Below are 12,232 nucleotides of genomic sequence, written 5' to 3'. Positions count from 1 at the left end.
ATGGCGAACTAGAGAGAAAAAAGACATTTGTCACCTATGCAAAATGGCCTTAGTGGCCACACTGAGGAAAAAGTTACAGCACATTACAAGCACTTAGTGCAGTGATATCAAGGTTCACCTCTGATTTCCAATCTTAGGCCAGGAAGGGGGTGGGGAGAGGGTCATTAAAACGCCATTACAAGCCCATATTTCATATTCCAGCCTTGCGTATGTTTCAAGGTGTTAAAAGCTCAATGTATATTCCACTATATTTAAGCACCGGTACAGCAAAGCCGCACAGACACCTCACCGGCAGCCATTGACCTTGGCCTATCCAGCCTTCATTAGCTTTTAGACACTTATCACTCATAACTGGGTTTGTCCTCGTTGCCTCACTTCCTCCTTCACTTCACTTAGGCCAGCAAATAATGGCTGGAATCCATTTATCTGCCATTTCCAACAAGTGCGTGACATTAACGAATTATCTGCTTTTCTCTAAGTATGGCCAAGGTACCCTCCGAAGAATTCCCTCGCTCCTGGGTCAGCCTTTTAGAACTGCCTTTCTTCATTAGTGCCATTTTCTTTCCGCCGTCTTTAAATATTCATTCTGTTTTTTTTTTGCACACGCCGATTTCGGTTTATGAGCACTATTGGGCGCAAGCTCTTTTTTTTTTTTTCCCAAACACATATTTATTTAGTTATGAGTTTTTAATGCTCTCTTCTACTTTATAACCGTCATCCTCAGGAAAACATTGATCTGAGTTGCAAATGAATCTAATTATGGCTTTCCATTCTCTGTGTGAGATATTGACTTCTGGTTAACGGTGTTCCTCTTGCAGCGCAGTGATCTGCAAACTGTTGGCATAAAAAGTATGTAATCTTTATCAGATTAAATGCAAAGAGCTGCATCTCTAAAATGCTTAACAGATTTTTTAGCAGAACGTACAATTGTTTTGAGCACGCTTAACGCTGTTATGATCATACAACCACTGTATTCAGAGGGCAGGAACAAGAAATGTGCTTTTGTTCAGTCTTTATCTATTAAGGTTAAATATCACACTGACTACAAAGGACCAGACAGTGATGTACCATTAGGAAGATAACTCAAGCAAGAAAAAAAATCATTGCTTTTAACACGGAAAAAATCCCTGTTTCGTCTCCACTGGTGAGGATGCATATGTCGTTTTGCATTTGTTTAAAGCGTGCAGTACCGGCCTTTGGTGCAAAGCCTCGACTTTCAACCATTTCCAACGAAGCCGATTTTAAATATTCCATTGCATCGCATGTCGTCGATCTCTATGTAAAATGGTCATGATTATTTTATTTTGTAACATTAATGGAAGAACATGGGCGGGTGGGGGGGCGGCTCGTGCATTTGCAATTCATATTCCCTTGCATGATTACATTAAGAGAGTGTTCTGTCATATTTGATTAATGTATCTTGTTTTCCTTAAAACCAGATTAAAATATGAAAACTGACAGAAATGAGGCCATTACAAAGAATTATCAATTTTTAATAATCTACTCAAGAGAGGAAAAATGAAGTGCCGTACACAAAGGAGCTGCTCAGAAATTCAGTAATCAGGATTTTGCTACATTCGCAATCAGTGTTATGTGGCAGATGGGGACTAGGCGTCTGTGTTTTAAGGGCCTTAGCTGGAACACAGACACAATTAACATGAAAGGTTCCCGCGCTAAGTGTGTTCATGTGTCAGAGCGCGAATGAAAAGTGTTATTGACTGTGTAAAAGCACCAGAAGAGAATTTCATATTTCCATATGTACATAACAGAGGGTGACAAGAATGGACGTGAAAATATTAAAAGGACAGTTCACCTAAAAAATGAACATCTTCTGTCAATATTTACTCACACTCATGTGGTTTCAGACTTGTAAGCCTTGCTTTCTTCCAGAGAAAGAAAAACACAAAAAGAAGTGTACAGGTCACTCTTTTCCATGCATGAGGACTGAGGCTTTCAAGCTTCAAAAACATGCTTTAAAACTTTACACACATGCCAGCATGACAAAACTTAGTCTATTTACTAATTGCCATATCAACACTATATAGAGAAGAAAAAAAATGCACCAAAATTAAAACATCTTTGGAAGACATCTCTGAAAATGTATTTAATCATAGCAAAAGTTAATTTCTTACTGAAGGTAATTTTTCATCTCAGTGTTTTGGGTTTATTTAAAATTAGACAAATCTGATCTTATTTTAATCTTATATCTGTTCTTTAACAGGTGAGATAGTCCTTTAAAGGTAGGGTAGGTAGGATTTTTCTAAATAACTTTTTTTCAAATTTGTTTAAACTGTCTTTATATACCAAGACATAATTAAAATGTAAGTGCTCTGAAAAAGAGAGCATAAAAATCGAGTGACTGTAGACCTTTTAATCTGCAATAAACACAGCTCATTATTTCCATCCGGGACGAAACAATTGATTGGTTTGGGCGACTGTCACTCTCTCTCGCAACCATGGCTACCACCCCTGTTGCTACAAGATCTGCCCATATGCGCGCACTCCTCTGCTTCGCCCTCGACCCCGGACCTGTCCTCGAACCGACGATGCGGTACTTGTCTCCGGAGTGTAGTCCTCATCAGTGTCAACAATGTTTTCATCATGGAAACTCTTACATGCAAAACACCGTATATGTTATGAATCTTACACGAAATTCACCTTCATCACAGTGTAACTGATGGTAATGGAAAAAGGTGTATCAATGCAACCTGTTTTTAGCTTTGCCTTATAAATATAGCTTGTTACCTATAAATATAGCTTGTTACCGAATCAAACAAAATATATTTTAAACTTTACCAGTATCGATATGCTAGCTTATAGTGAGTACTAAAAGCCATCTTATTTGTTTATATTCATAGTGATAAAGTTAGGTATTTTATTACATGTGATTCTGACATGATGTCACTGCATGCACTCCTCTCCACTCGTCTCAGGTAAATAAATGCGTCTTCCAGCTGAGCCTGAGCGTTTGGCGTCGCGCGTTCATGTGTTTTGGGGGCGTGGCTTTGGAAGGAGCTCAGAAGGGAGGGGGTGGAGTGAATGGAAATAATTAGCTGTGTTTACAACAGTCGTGAGAGGTCTACAGACACTCGATTTTTATACTCTCTTTTTCAGAGTACTTACATTTTAATTATGTATTGGTATATAAAGACAGTTTAAACAAATTTGGAATGTTTTTTGTTTTGTTTTTTTCTTTAATGCTGATCTAACCAGCAGAAGACACTAGCCGGGTTTAAATCCCAGTTGCGCAGGTGGGGCATGTTGTCACACTGCGTTACAATGAGCCCCTATTAGAACTATGCTATTCTACTCTATACTTTTATGAAATCTATTGAGAAACCATAAGAAAAAGGTGAATTAAGACTGAGAGTCAATGTTCAGAAACTATTAATTATTATTATGTTTTGAACTATATGCTATATAGCTGTGTTTTGCGGTGTGTGTTGTCAAACTCAACAAAAATGCCATTATTTTATATGAAAAAGTTATATTTTAATTTGTCTTGTATATTATTTATATTAGATCAGATAACATTTTTAGCTGTCATATGGTGATGTTACAGTGTACTATGGGGCATATTGTCACATTTCACTTCCATTCTTTCGGGGTATATTGGGGAAAAAACACTGAATGAATGAAACAAAGCCACTTAACTGTACTACACATGTGGGAAATTAATGTGGGGAAAAAATAAATTCTCTGAACCCCAAGTGGATTTACACAAACTGAGAAGGTCAAAAAGTTTTAGGTTGTGCCCCGCTCTCCCCATACCATTAAAAAGTATCGTAAAATAAAAAATATAGTTCAATTGTTCTGAAATCAGATGATGGATACAATTTATATTTGAATTCACTTCTAATCTGACTTTCAAGTGAACTGAATCATTGAGTCAGTGAGTTACAGAAATTCATTTAAAGGGATAGTTCGCCCAAAAATGAAAATTCTGTCATCATTTACTCACCTTCAAGTTGTTCCAAACCTGTATGAGTTTCTTTCTTCTGTTGAACACAAAAATAGAAAAGTTTGAAGAATTTTTGTAACCAGACAGTTGACGGTAGCCATCAACTTCCACTGTATATATTTCCCTACTATGGACGTCAATGGCTCCCGTCAACCTTAAACTATACCTTTAAGAATGAATCATTCTAATGCATGATTCAAATGAACACATAAACGCACCAACAACCATGTTTATCGCACAGCTATCATATGACTTTAGAAAACATGGAATATAATGCATAGGACATATAAATAGCTTTCATGATACTTTTATGGTGTGTTTGAGTCCTTTTTTCCCTTGAAAGCCCCAGAACTCAGTTTAACTGCTGGAACACAAAAGGATGCATTTTAAAGCATTCCCATGCAATGCAAAGCAAATAATGACAGCTTTACATGTCACCATGATATACTAATTGTGTACACCATTTACACAATTGATATAAAAGTGGTATATTCATAAGGCACAGACTAGAGCCGACATAGAAAATGTTTAACCTTGTGAAACGAAGAGGGTAGAAAATGTGCCTCTTTTCAGCCATCAAAGTTAATGGCTATATTTGGAACAAAGAGTGTGTGTATGGGTATAAACTAGGATTTCAATTCCAGTATCAGCCATTTAGCATGACCGTGGGTGACTGTGAATTAAAAAGGTGGTCCTTTATGTGCGACCCCTCTGCTCAAAAGGGTACATCCATAACTTATGTAGACAGCCAGGCCATTAGCCACCAGAGCCGGGCCACCTTTACATAATACACTCTATACTAATCACTGACCACCCCAGTCACACAGCTAATACATCACACAGACCCCAGAACATATATTTTAGGATAAACGCAGTATATCATGCTCCTTTAAATAAAATCACCAGTTATATGATCCCAAATGTGAAAACTGTATGAAATCAAACGCACCAGAAATACTATACTGACATTTTCAATTCTGTTGTAGCAGAACTACAGCATTAAAGGGAAAGTTAGCATGAAACTTTTAATTCTATCATGATTTATTCACCCTTGAGTGTTATTATTATTATTATTATTATTAATATTACAAGACATTTTAAAAGTGGCAGAAATGCACAAGTTCATACTTTTGCAATACATGCGTGACAGTCATCGCAGTGGCATAAGATGATATGACCGCATGCTGAGAATATGACAGCTGTCATTCATTCCCGTTTGATGTCCTTATTTCACATTGACATTGAGAATGTAAATATGTTGGCAAAATGTCTCTCAGCAGTGCTGAGGCAGTCTCTTTTGTTATTAGACAACAAGCGAGAATGACAATGTGTGATTTTGTGAATTGAAACCATATGGGTTATAAATGTACACAAAGGCTTTTTCCAAAACTGAAGCAGAATCAGCTGTTTCAACCGAGATGGTGTAAAACACAGAGTCATTGAGGTCTGGATGGAGCCAGTGGTACGACTGCACATACTGAACTGTTTAAAATCCTGTAGTGTTTGGTGCACTAAAGAGCATTTGGTTCACATAAAGGCTGCATGTGCTTAAAGGATGCACTGATGCTATATACACATCAACATGTGGTGACATTACAGACAAGTGGACAAATGAGGATGCTTTCCTTAAGATGACCTTTTGAAAGTGTCATCTAAGATTGTTACTTGAGCAATTGTGTGAGCCGTTCCTTAGCCTCAATACTCACTGATGAAGCATTCAAACCACTCATTAGTTTCACCTCATCCCCATTCGTATCCACTAGACACCACAACATCTCTCAAGACACCCAGCTTGGCAATATTACAAACCATTTTAGAGACTATATGGGAGAGATTCTAATTAAGGACTAAATGGACATATTCTGACAACGAGGCAGCTTGTGAAAATTGAACATTTTTGGATGGATGGATGGATTCTCAACAAGATACTTGACAAGGGTTTAATATAAAATTCAAAATATAAAACAAAAATAAATTGAAATTTTAATGAATCCTTAAAACAAAACATTTACTTGAGAAATGTTAAATAAATAAATATTAATAAATCTGAGTCCATAAAATATCCTTAAACCAAGATACATTTACTTGAGAAATGTTAAATAAATAAATATGAATAAATCTGAGGTTTTATAAATGCGGTTTATGCTCAAACATGCTAAGGGATTTACAAAAATAAACATAAACTAACAGATACTCTCTGTTTTATTATTTTACTATTATTTTAGTAAAATACACTGATTAAGAAAACTATTTTTGCTTATGGAAATGCCATTTTCTCTCCAGAAATGCACACAGGCACAATATCCTCCCCCCTCAACTCCCTTGCCACCCCTTCCATTTTTTTAATACCAAACCATTGTGTTGTTTCTATAAGCTAAATGCTTTAAAAGGTATAGAAGTCCCTTGAAATGAGAGAAGGAGGATAATTGAGCAGCTTAAAAACAGGAATCTAATTGTGCGGGCCCCTCTGGGGGCCAATATTGAACTACCTTATAATAGGCCTGAGATATTCTCTTCATGATTTATTGCCAAATCCCTGTATTTTTCAATACATTATAGTTTCTAAATTGTGTTTAAATTGAGTGTGGAAGAGCTCAGGCCATTAGGAGATGCAGAAATGAAGATCATATTTAAATATTCATGCACCCTTTACCTTATTACTGAATCTGAACACTAACAAAATCAATATTAAGTGCAGTTTGACATAAATTTATTTATGAATTTCGACTTTCTAAGTAGTGTATTTTTTCGCTCAAAAATTGCCAGTATAATGTAGTAATAATATCAAAACAGAGTGTCAGGGTGCATTAGGCCACCAGACTCATGAAGAGCCACATAAAATCTCCAGAGCATCCACGTAAATTTGCTTACTGGGCACAACTGTCCCGTTCTACAAACATCACTCATTTTACTGCCCCGTATCGCACGCCGCTGCTTCGCTGGATGTGAAACTGAGGCAAAGATACAGTTGTCTTGTTTGTTCAAACGATAAGCTCGCGTTAGGCCCGGTTGTATTAGAGCCTTAATGCGATGCGGCGTAACAACCGATCAAAACGGATGCCCTTCCGTTGCTTCACCTGTCCTTATAACTCACCTTCCTTTGCTCTCAGCCAGCATTCTCATTTACATAGCAATACCATGAATTAAAATGAACCTGGAGAAAGAGGGGGGAGGAATGCTCACAAAAGCAAACTGCACAATTGCTTTTACATCTCACACTTGCTTACGTTCTAAGATTTCATTTGTGAGCGCTTCTCCTCGCACAAATAACACGTCAATGACGTATGGAAGACAACAAATGTTCTTTAACTAAAGCGAAATTGGATTTTTTATCGTTTTTCTTTTTGTCCTAAACATTGAGTATTGAACATTACACAGGCCTTTACTGGGCTGATGCCATGTCTCTGGATACAAGATGCTGTAAAAGCAAAAAGGGCCGGAAAAAGCTCAGCATCAATCCAGAGAAAGACAGCGAAGCCATAAATCTCAGAGTCGTAGCCTACCCTCTCCTTTTAAAATCATCTAAACGGATTCAAAGAGCTTGATTCTGTTTGAGGCTGTCTATGAGAATCTCTTATAAAATCTTTGAGCATTGGAAACACAAGGAGCAAAAGACAAAAATAACCTCAATCAAAGGTTTCAAAACTCTGTGTATGAAAAAAAAAGACTGTTCAAAGTCTTACGTGATTCAAGCGGGCATTTTAGAGTTTAATAGTTTTTCCTCACAGAATCTTTCGACTTCTTTTGGTAATTTCAAAGCCATCCTAAACAATTACTAAAAAAAAGTTAACTGCAAATTTGCTTATGTCTGGTAACAGACTGCCACTTCCGACAGCTTGTCAAGATTCACAGCTTTCACTGGGCCTGCTTCTGTCCTCTTGTGTACAGTAATGTTGAGGTCAGGACGGTGATGTGAACAGCCTTGTCAGCTGAGACAGTAACTCACAAGGTGAGGTGGACGAAGACCGAGACAGGTCACAGACACTCAAGATCCAACTGAAGACCAAGACGGACAACAAAAACAAACTGCAATTGTCCACTCAGTTCAGGTCCAAGTTGCTATTAGTTGACCATATAAAATGACCTGCCTTAATGAAAGACACATGATGTTAATATATGAAGAAAGGACTTAAAGCATTTGTAAATGTCTTATCAGGAAAAATATAGAAAAAAGCAATTTTATTATTAAGGTTTGTTTCGGTTACACTGTTTACACTGTTACAGTGTAATTACACATTTAAGTACTGAGTAATGTAAATGTACTTACTATAGGGTTTGGTTTAGGGTTAGTTGCATGTAATTATGCATAATTTATAGTTATCACTACAGTATACATGAACCGTGTAACAAGGACACTAACAGAAATTAACACATAAAAAAAAAAAACATTGCAATGTTGCATTTTATTGACTTGCTATCACATATTCCCCCTTTTTTAAATCTCATTTAAAATTTTTTTTTTTTTTTTTTTGAGTGATATTTTTGTGATATTCACCCTGTAGTACACATTTTTATAATACTGCGGTAACTGCTGTCATTTCCAATATACGAGAAAAAAACAACAGTATGGAGTTTTGCATCAGCATGTCTTGTGTGAAAAGTATTCATTTTTCATGCCAAACTCAAATGTATTTTTACCAACAACAAAAAATGAATTCTACAAAAATATTTTGCATAATATTGAGATTTTATCACATTTTCTCCCCTGTTAATTTTGATTCTTAGAAATCTTTTTTTATTACAATTTTTTTTTTTTTTTTTTTTTTAAAAAGTACAAATAATATATTCCAGATTCCAATACAGTAATTATGATTTTTTTTTTTTTTTTTTTTTTTTATATATTACCTGGACGTTTCTTATATATATATTTTAAAAATTCAACAGTATGGAGTCTGTTTTGAGATTTTTTTCCGCCCAGTTAGTTTGTCTTTGTATTTATTTTCTCATGAATACAAAAATTGCATAAAAGGTGTGCCAACCCGATGAAATAGTGACATCATAAAGCTAAAGCCATTATAGAAAGATTACCCACCCCATTCCGAAATATCAAGATAGAACTAGCTCCCTTTTCATCATGTTGCTGCCTCCCCCCCCCCCCCCCCCCTCATTGCTTTATACGCATTAGAGAGAGGAGCCATATGTCATTACTGTAATACAAGATAAAAGTCAAAAGTTGGACTCTTTAAAGCTGCTTGCTGGGATTAGCAATAAAGAACTGTATATAAGTCTCAGAAGAGCTTAGCGAGCAGAAACCAGCCCTCTAAACATCAGTCAATTTATATTAGAATTTCCATACATGCATTTGCTTGTTACTGTCAATATGCAAAAATGGTGCTTACCAACAAATAAAGCATAATGTACTCAAGCCGGCGCATCAATAACTGCATCTGAGCTTTAAAAGAAAATGCAAAAAGGGGAGAGAGCACAAAGATGGCTCACATGAAATATATATCGCATTAAACACGAAAACGTCAGAAAAATAAAGCTGGCTCTTCGCTCGCACGACAGTCCCTCCATTCATCTTAGTGGAGACTGTGGCTCAACAGGAAATAAATAGCATCCTGTCACCTCCCGTATTTCATTGAGTTACACAGTCAGGTTTTCGTGTTATGGACGACTCTCATAGCAGAGACCTCCAAGAAGACGCATAAGCACAAGAGGGCCTGTGAGAGAGACGGAGAGAGAGAGAGAGAGAGAGAGAGAGAGAGAGAGTGCGTTATGAAAAATGGAGTCGGAGACTACAAGAACAGAGCATTTCAAGCTTCGCGCAAGATCAATGAAATCAGACTGCAGGCAAACAGAAACTAGTGAAAAGCGACAGTCTCTGACTTTATCATGATTTCACATGGTCATATATAATGCATGAAATGAAAGTAGGCAAGGTAGACAGATGTGGCGTGTTAACCACAAGGGAGAGGCTAGAACTGAAAGATGATTGACCGCGGTCCTGGACATGAACTACTGGAAAACAGAGGTCAGCTGAGTTGAAGGAGTGATGCCAGAGGAACTGTCAGCCGTGTATATCGTGTTGTGACTGGCAAGAAAATGAGAAGAATGCTCCTCCCAGTCGTTCACTATTGCCAATGCTCATGTAAAAACGTAGAACTCCCTTTGAAATCTCATCCTAAAAGCAAACTGAAAAGGTATCACTTCCCATTTGAAATAAGGATACATTAAATTGATCAAAAAAGTTGAATCCACAAAAATATTAAGCAGTACAACAGTTTTAACACTGATGATAATAATAATAAGCACGGAAATATTAGAAAATATAAACAGAATATTAGAACAATTTCTGAAGGATCATGTGACACTGAAGCTTTGCCATCACAGGAATAGATTACATTTTAAAATACAGAAAACAGTTATTTTAAATTTTAATAATATTTCATATAACCGGTTTTACTGTATGTTTGTCTTGGTGAACCAGAATATATAAAAAAAATTTACTAACCCCAAACTTTTGAACAGTGTTTCAAAGACCATGGCTTTTCAAAATTTTATGGGGAAAATTTTTTAATAAAATATTATTAAATAGAATTTAATAAATAAATGTGGTAACACTTTACAATAAGGTTTTAGTTCATGTATTAATGTATTAACTAACATGAACTAACCATGAGCAATACATGTGTTACTGTATTTGTTAATATGTTAATAAAGCTGTTCAATAAAGTAAATACAGCGGTTCATTGTTTGTTCATGTTAGTTCACAGGGCATTAACTAATGTAAACAAATACAACTTTGGTTTTAATAATGTATTAGTAAATATTTAAATTAATATGAACTAAGATAAATAAATGCTGTAGAAGTTCATTATTAGTTCACGTTAACTAATGTAGTTAACTAATGTTAACTAATGAAACCTTATTGTAAAGTGTTACCATAAATGTAATTAAAAAATATAGTTTACTTTAGTAAATAAAATTTAAATGTTAACATGTAACAAATTTCACAATACTACCATTTCATTCTGTAACTGGTCGAAACTCATGACAATAATCAATCAGTCTTTATCTTGCTCACTTGCGCACAAAATTTCCTTTAAAGTTATGAAACAATCAAAACTTTTACTCGCACAGTAAATCGACAATGGATGGTAAAAGGGCATTTATACAGTAGTACAATGACTGCTAACAGTGTATTTATATAATCGATAGCTAAAAGCTATTTCAATTGAATCTTTGAGCAATAAAGTTTTCCTTTGGGTTTATAAGCAAAAGTATAAGGCAATAATGAACACACATCCCTTGTGATTTGAGCCACCATATAGTTCATCTATGACATATGTCCCTCCAGTACAGATATTCAGCGTGCAGCGGTTGCCATGCGCCTGATGTCTGTGAACTCCAGTGCTTTTTCCGGCATTTGCTCCCGCAGGTCTGACATTCAAGATCTCTCAATTATGTATGAACAGCAAGCAATATCCTTTACCGTCATGCCCACACAACATATTTCATCTTCCTGGGCACAGATGCCCAATCAAATCATCCACGTAATTATGATGACTTATTAAAAATGAGCCCAAACACATTATTAGTAAGACTGCAGTTAGTCTCAGTGGCCAAAATTATTTCATTCATTAAAACGGCCTCTATTTTTAAGCTGCGCACAATAGACGAGACCTCACTGGAAACCCACGGCAAACAGGTAGAATCCTGAGAGACTTAGGGCAACTTCTCTGGAAGGCCGGAAAACAAGGCGAAGTGACTAGATTACAGCAGATATTGGTTTCGGCGTCTTAAGCTTTGTTCCTGTGATATGAAGTGATACATTTCATGTCTTTTTTCAGACGTGACTTACAGAAACTGAAAAAGTCATTTTTTTATTGGTCGTATAAACGGCCTTTTTGTGGCTGAGGTTTACCGGTGTATAGAGCACAGCCACATCTTGGGAATACACAGCTCAGCGGAGAGAAAACATCTCAAACACCATGTTTATCTGCCACACAACATGCAGCCATTAAAAATACATGAGGCCACCATCCATTATTCCGTCTCCGAATGGCAAAATCTACATTAAGCTTGAAGAATCCTTCTGTTTTAGGATAAATAAATAAAACAGGCACTTAGAGATTCCTCTTGCTTTATTATAGAAAGAGGAAATGCGTGTGTTTGCAGAGGAGCAGGAAATGTGCTGCGCTTTCTAAATACGAATGAATAAATCAAAACGTTTGCAATTAGGGGCTCGCGTCTTTTCTGCTAATTCAAAAGATTTTGCCACTTTTCTGAGAAAGTGCATTTAATATTTAAATGACTTGTTACTTTTTC

Source organism: Rutilus rutilus, assembly GCF_951802725.1.
Source record: "Rutilus rutilus genome assembly, chromosome: 13".
NCBI classification, from domain to species: domain Eukaryota; kingdom Metazoa; phylum Chordata; class Actinopteri; order Cypriniformes; family Leuciscidae; genus Rutilus; species Rutilus rutilus.
The sequence above is the reverse complement of the archived record's forward strand: the minus strand, read 5'-3'. Positions refer to the sequence as shown.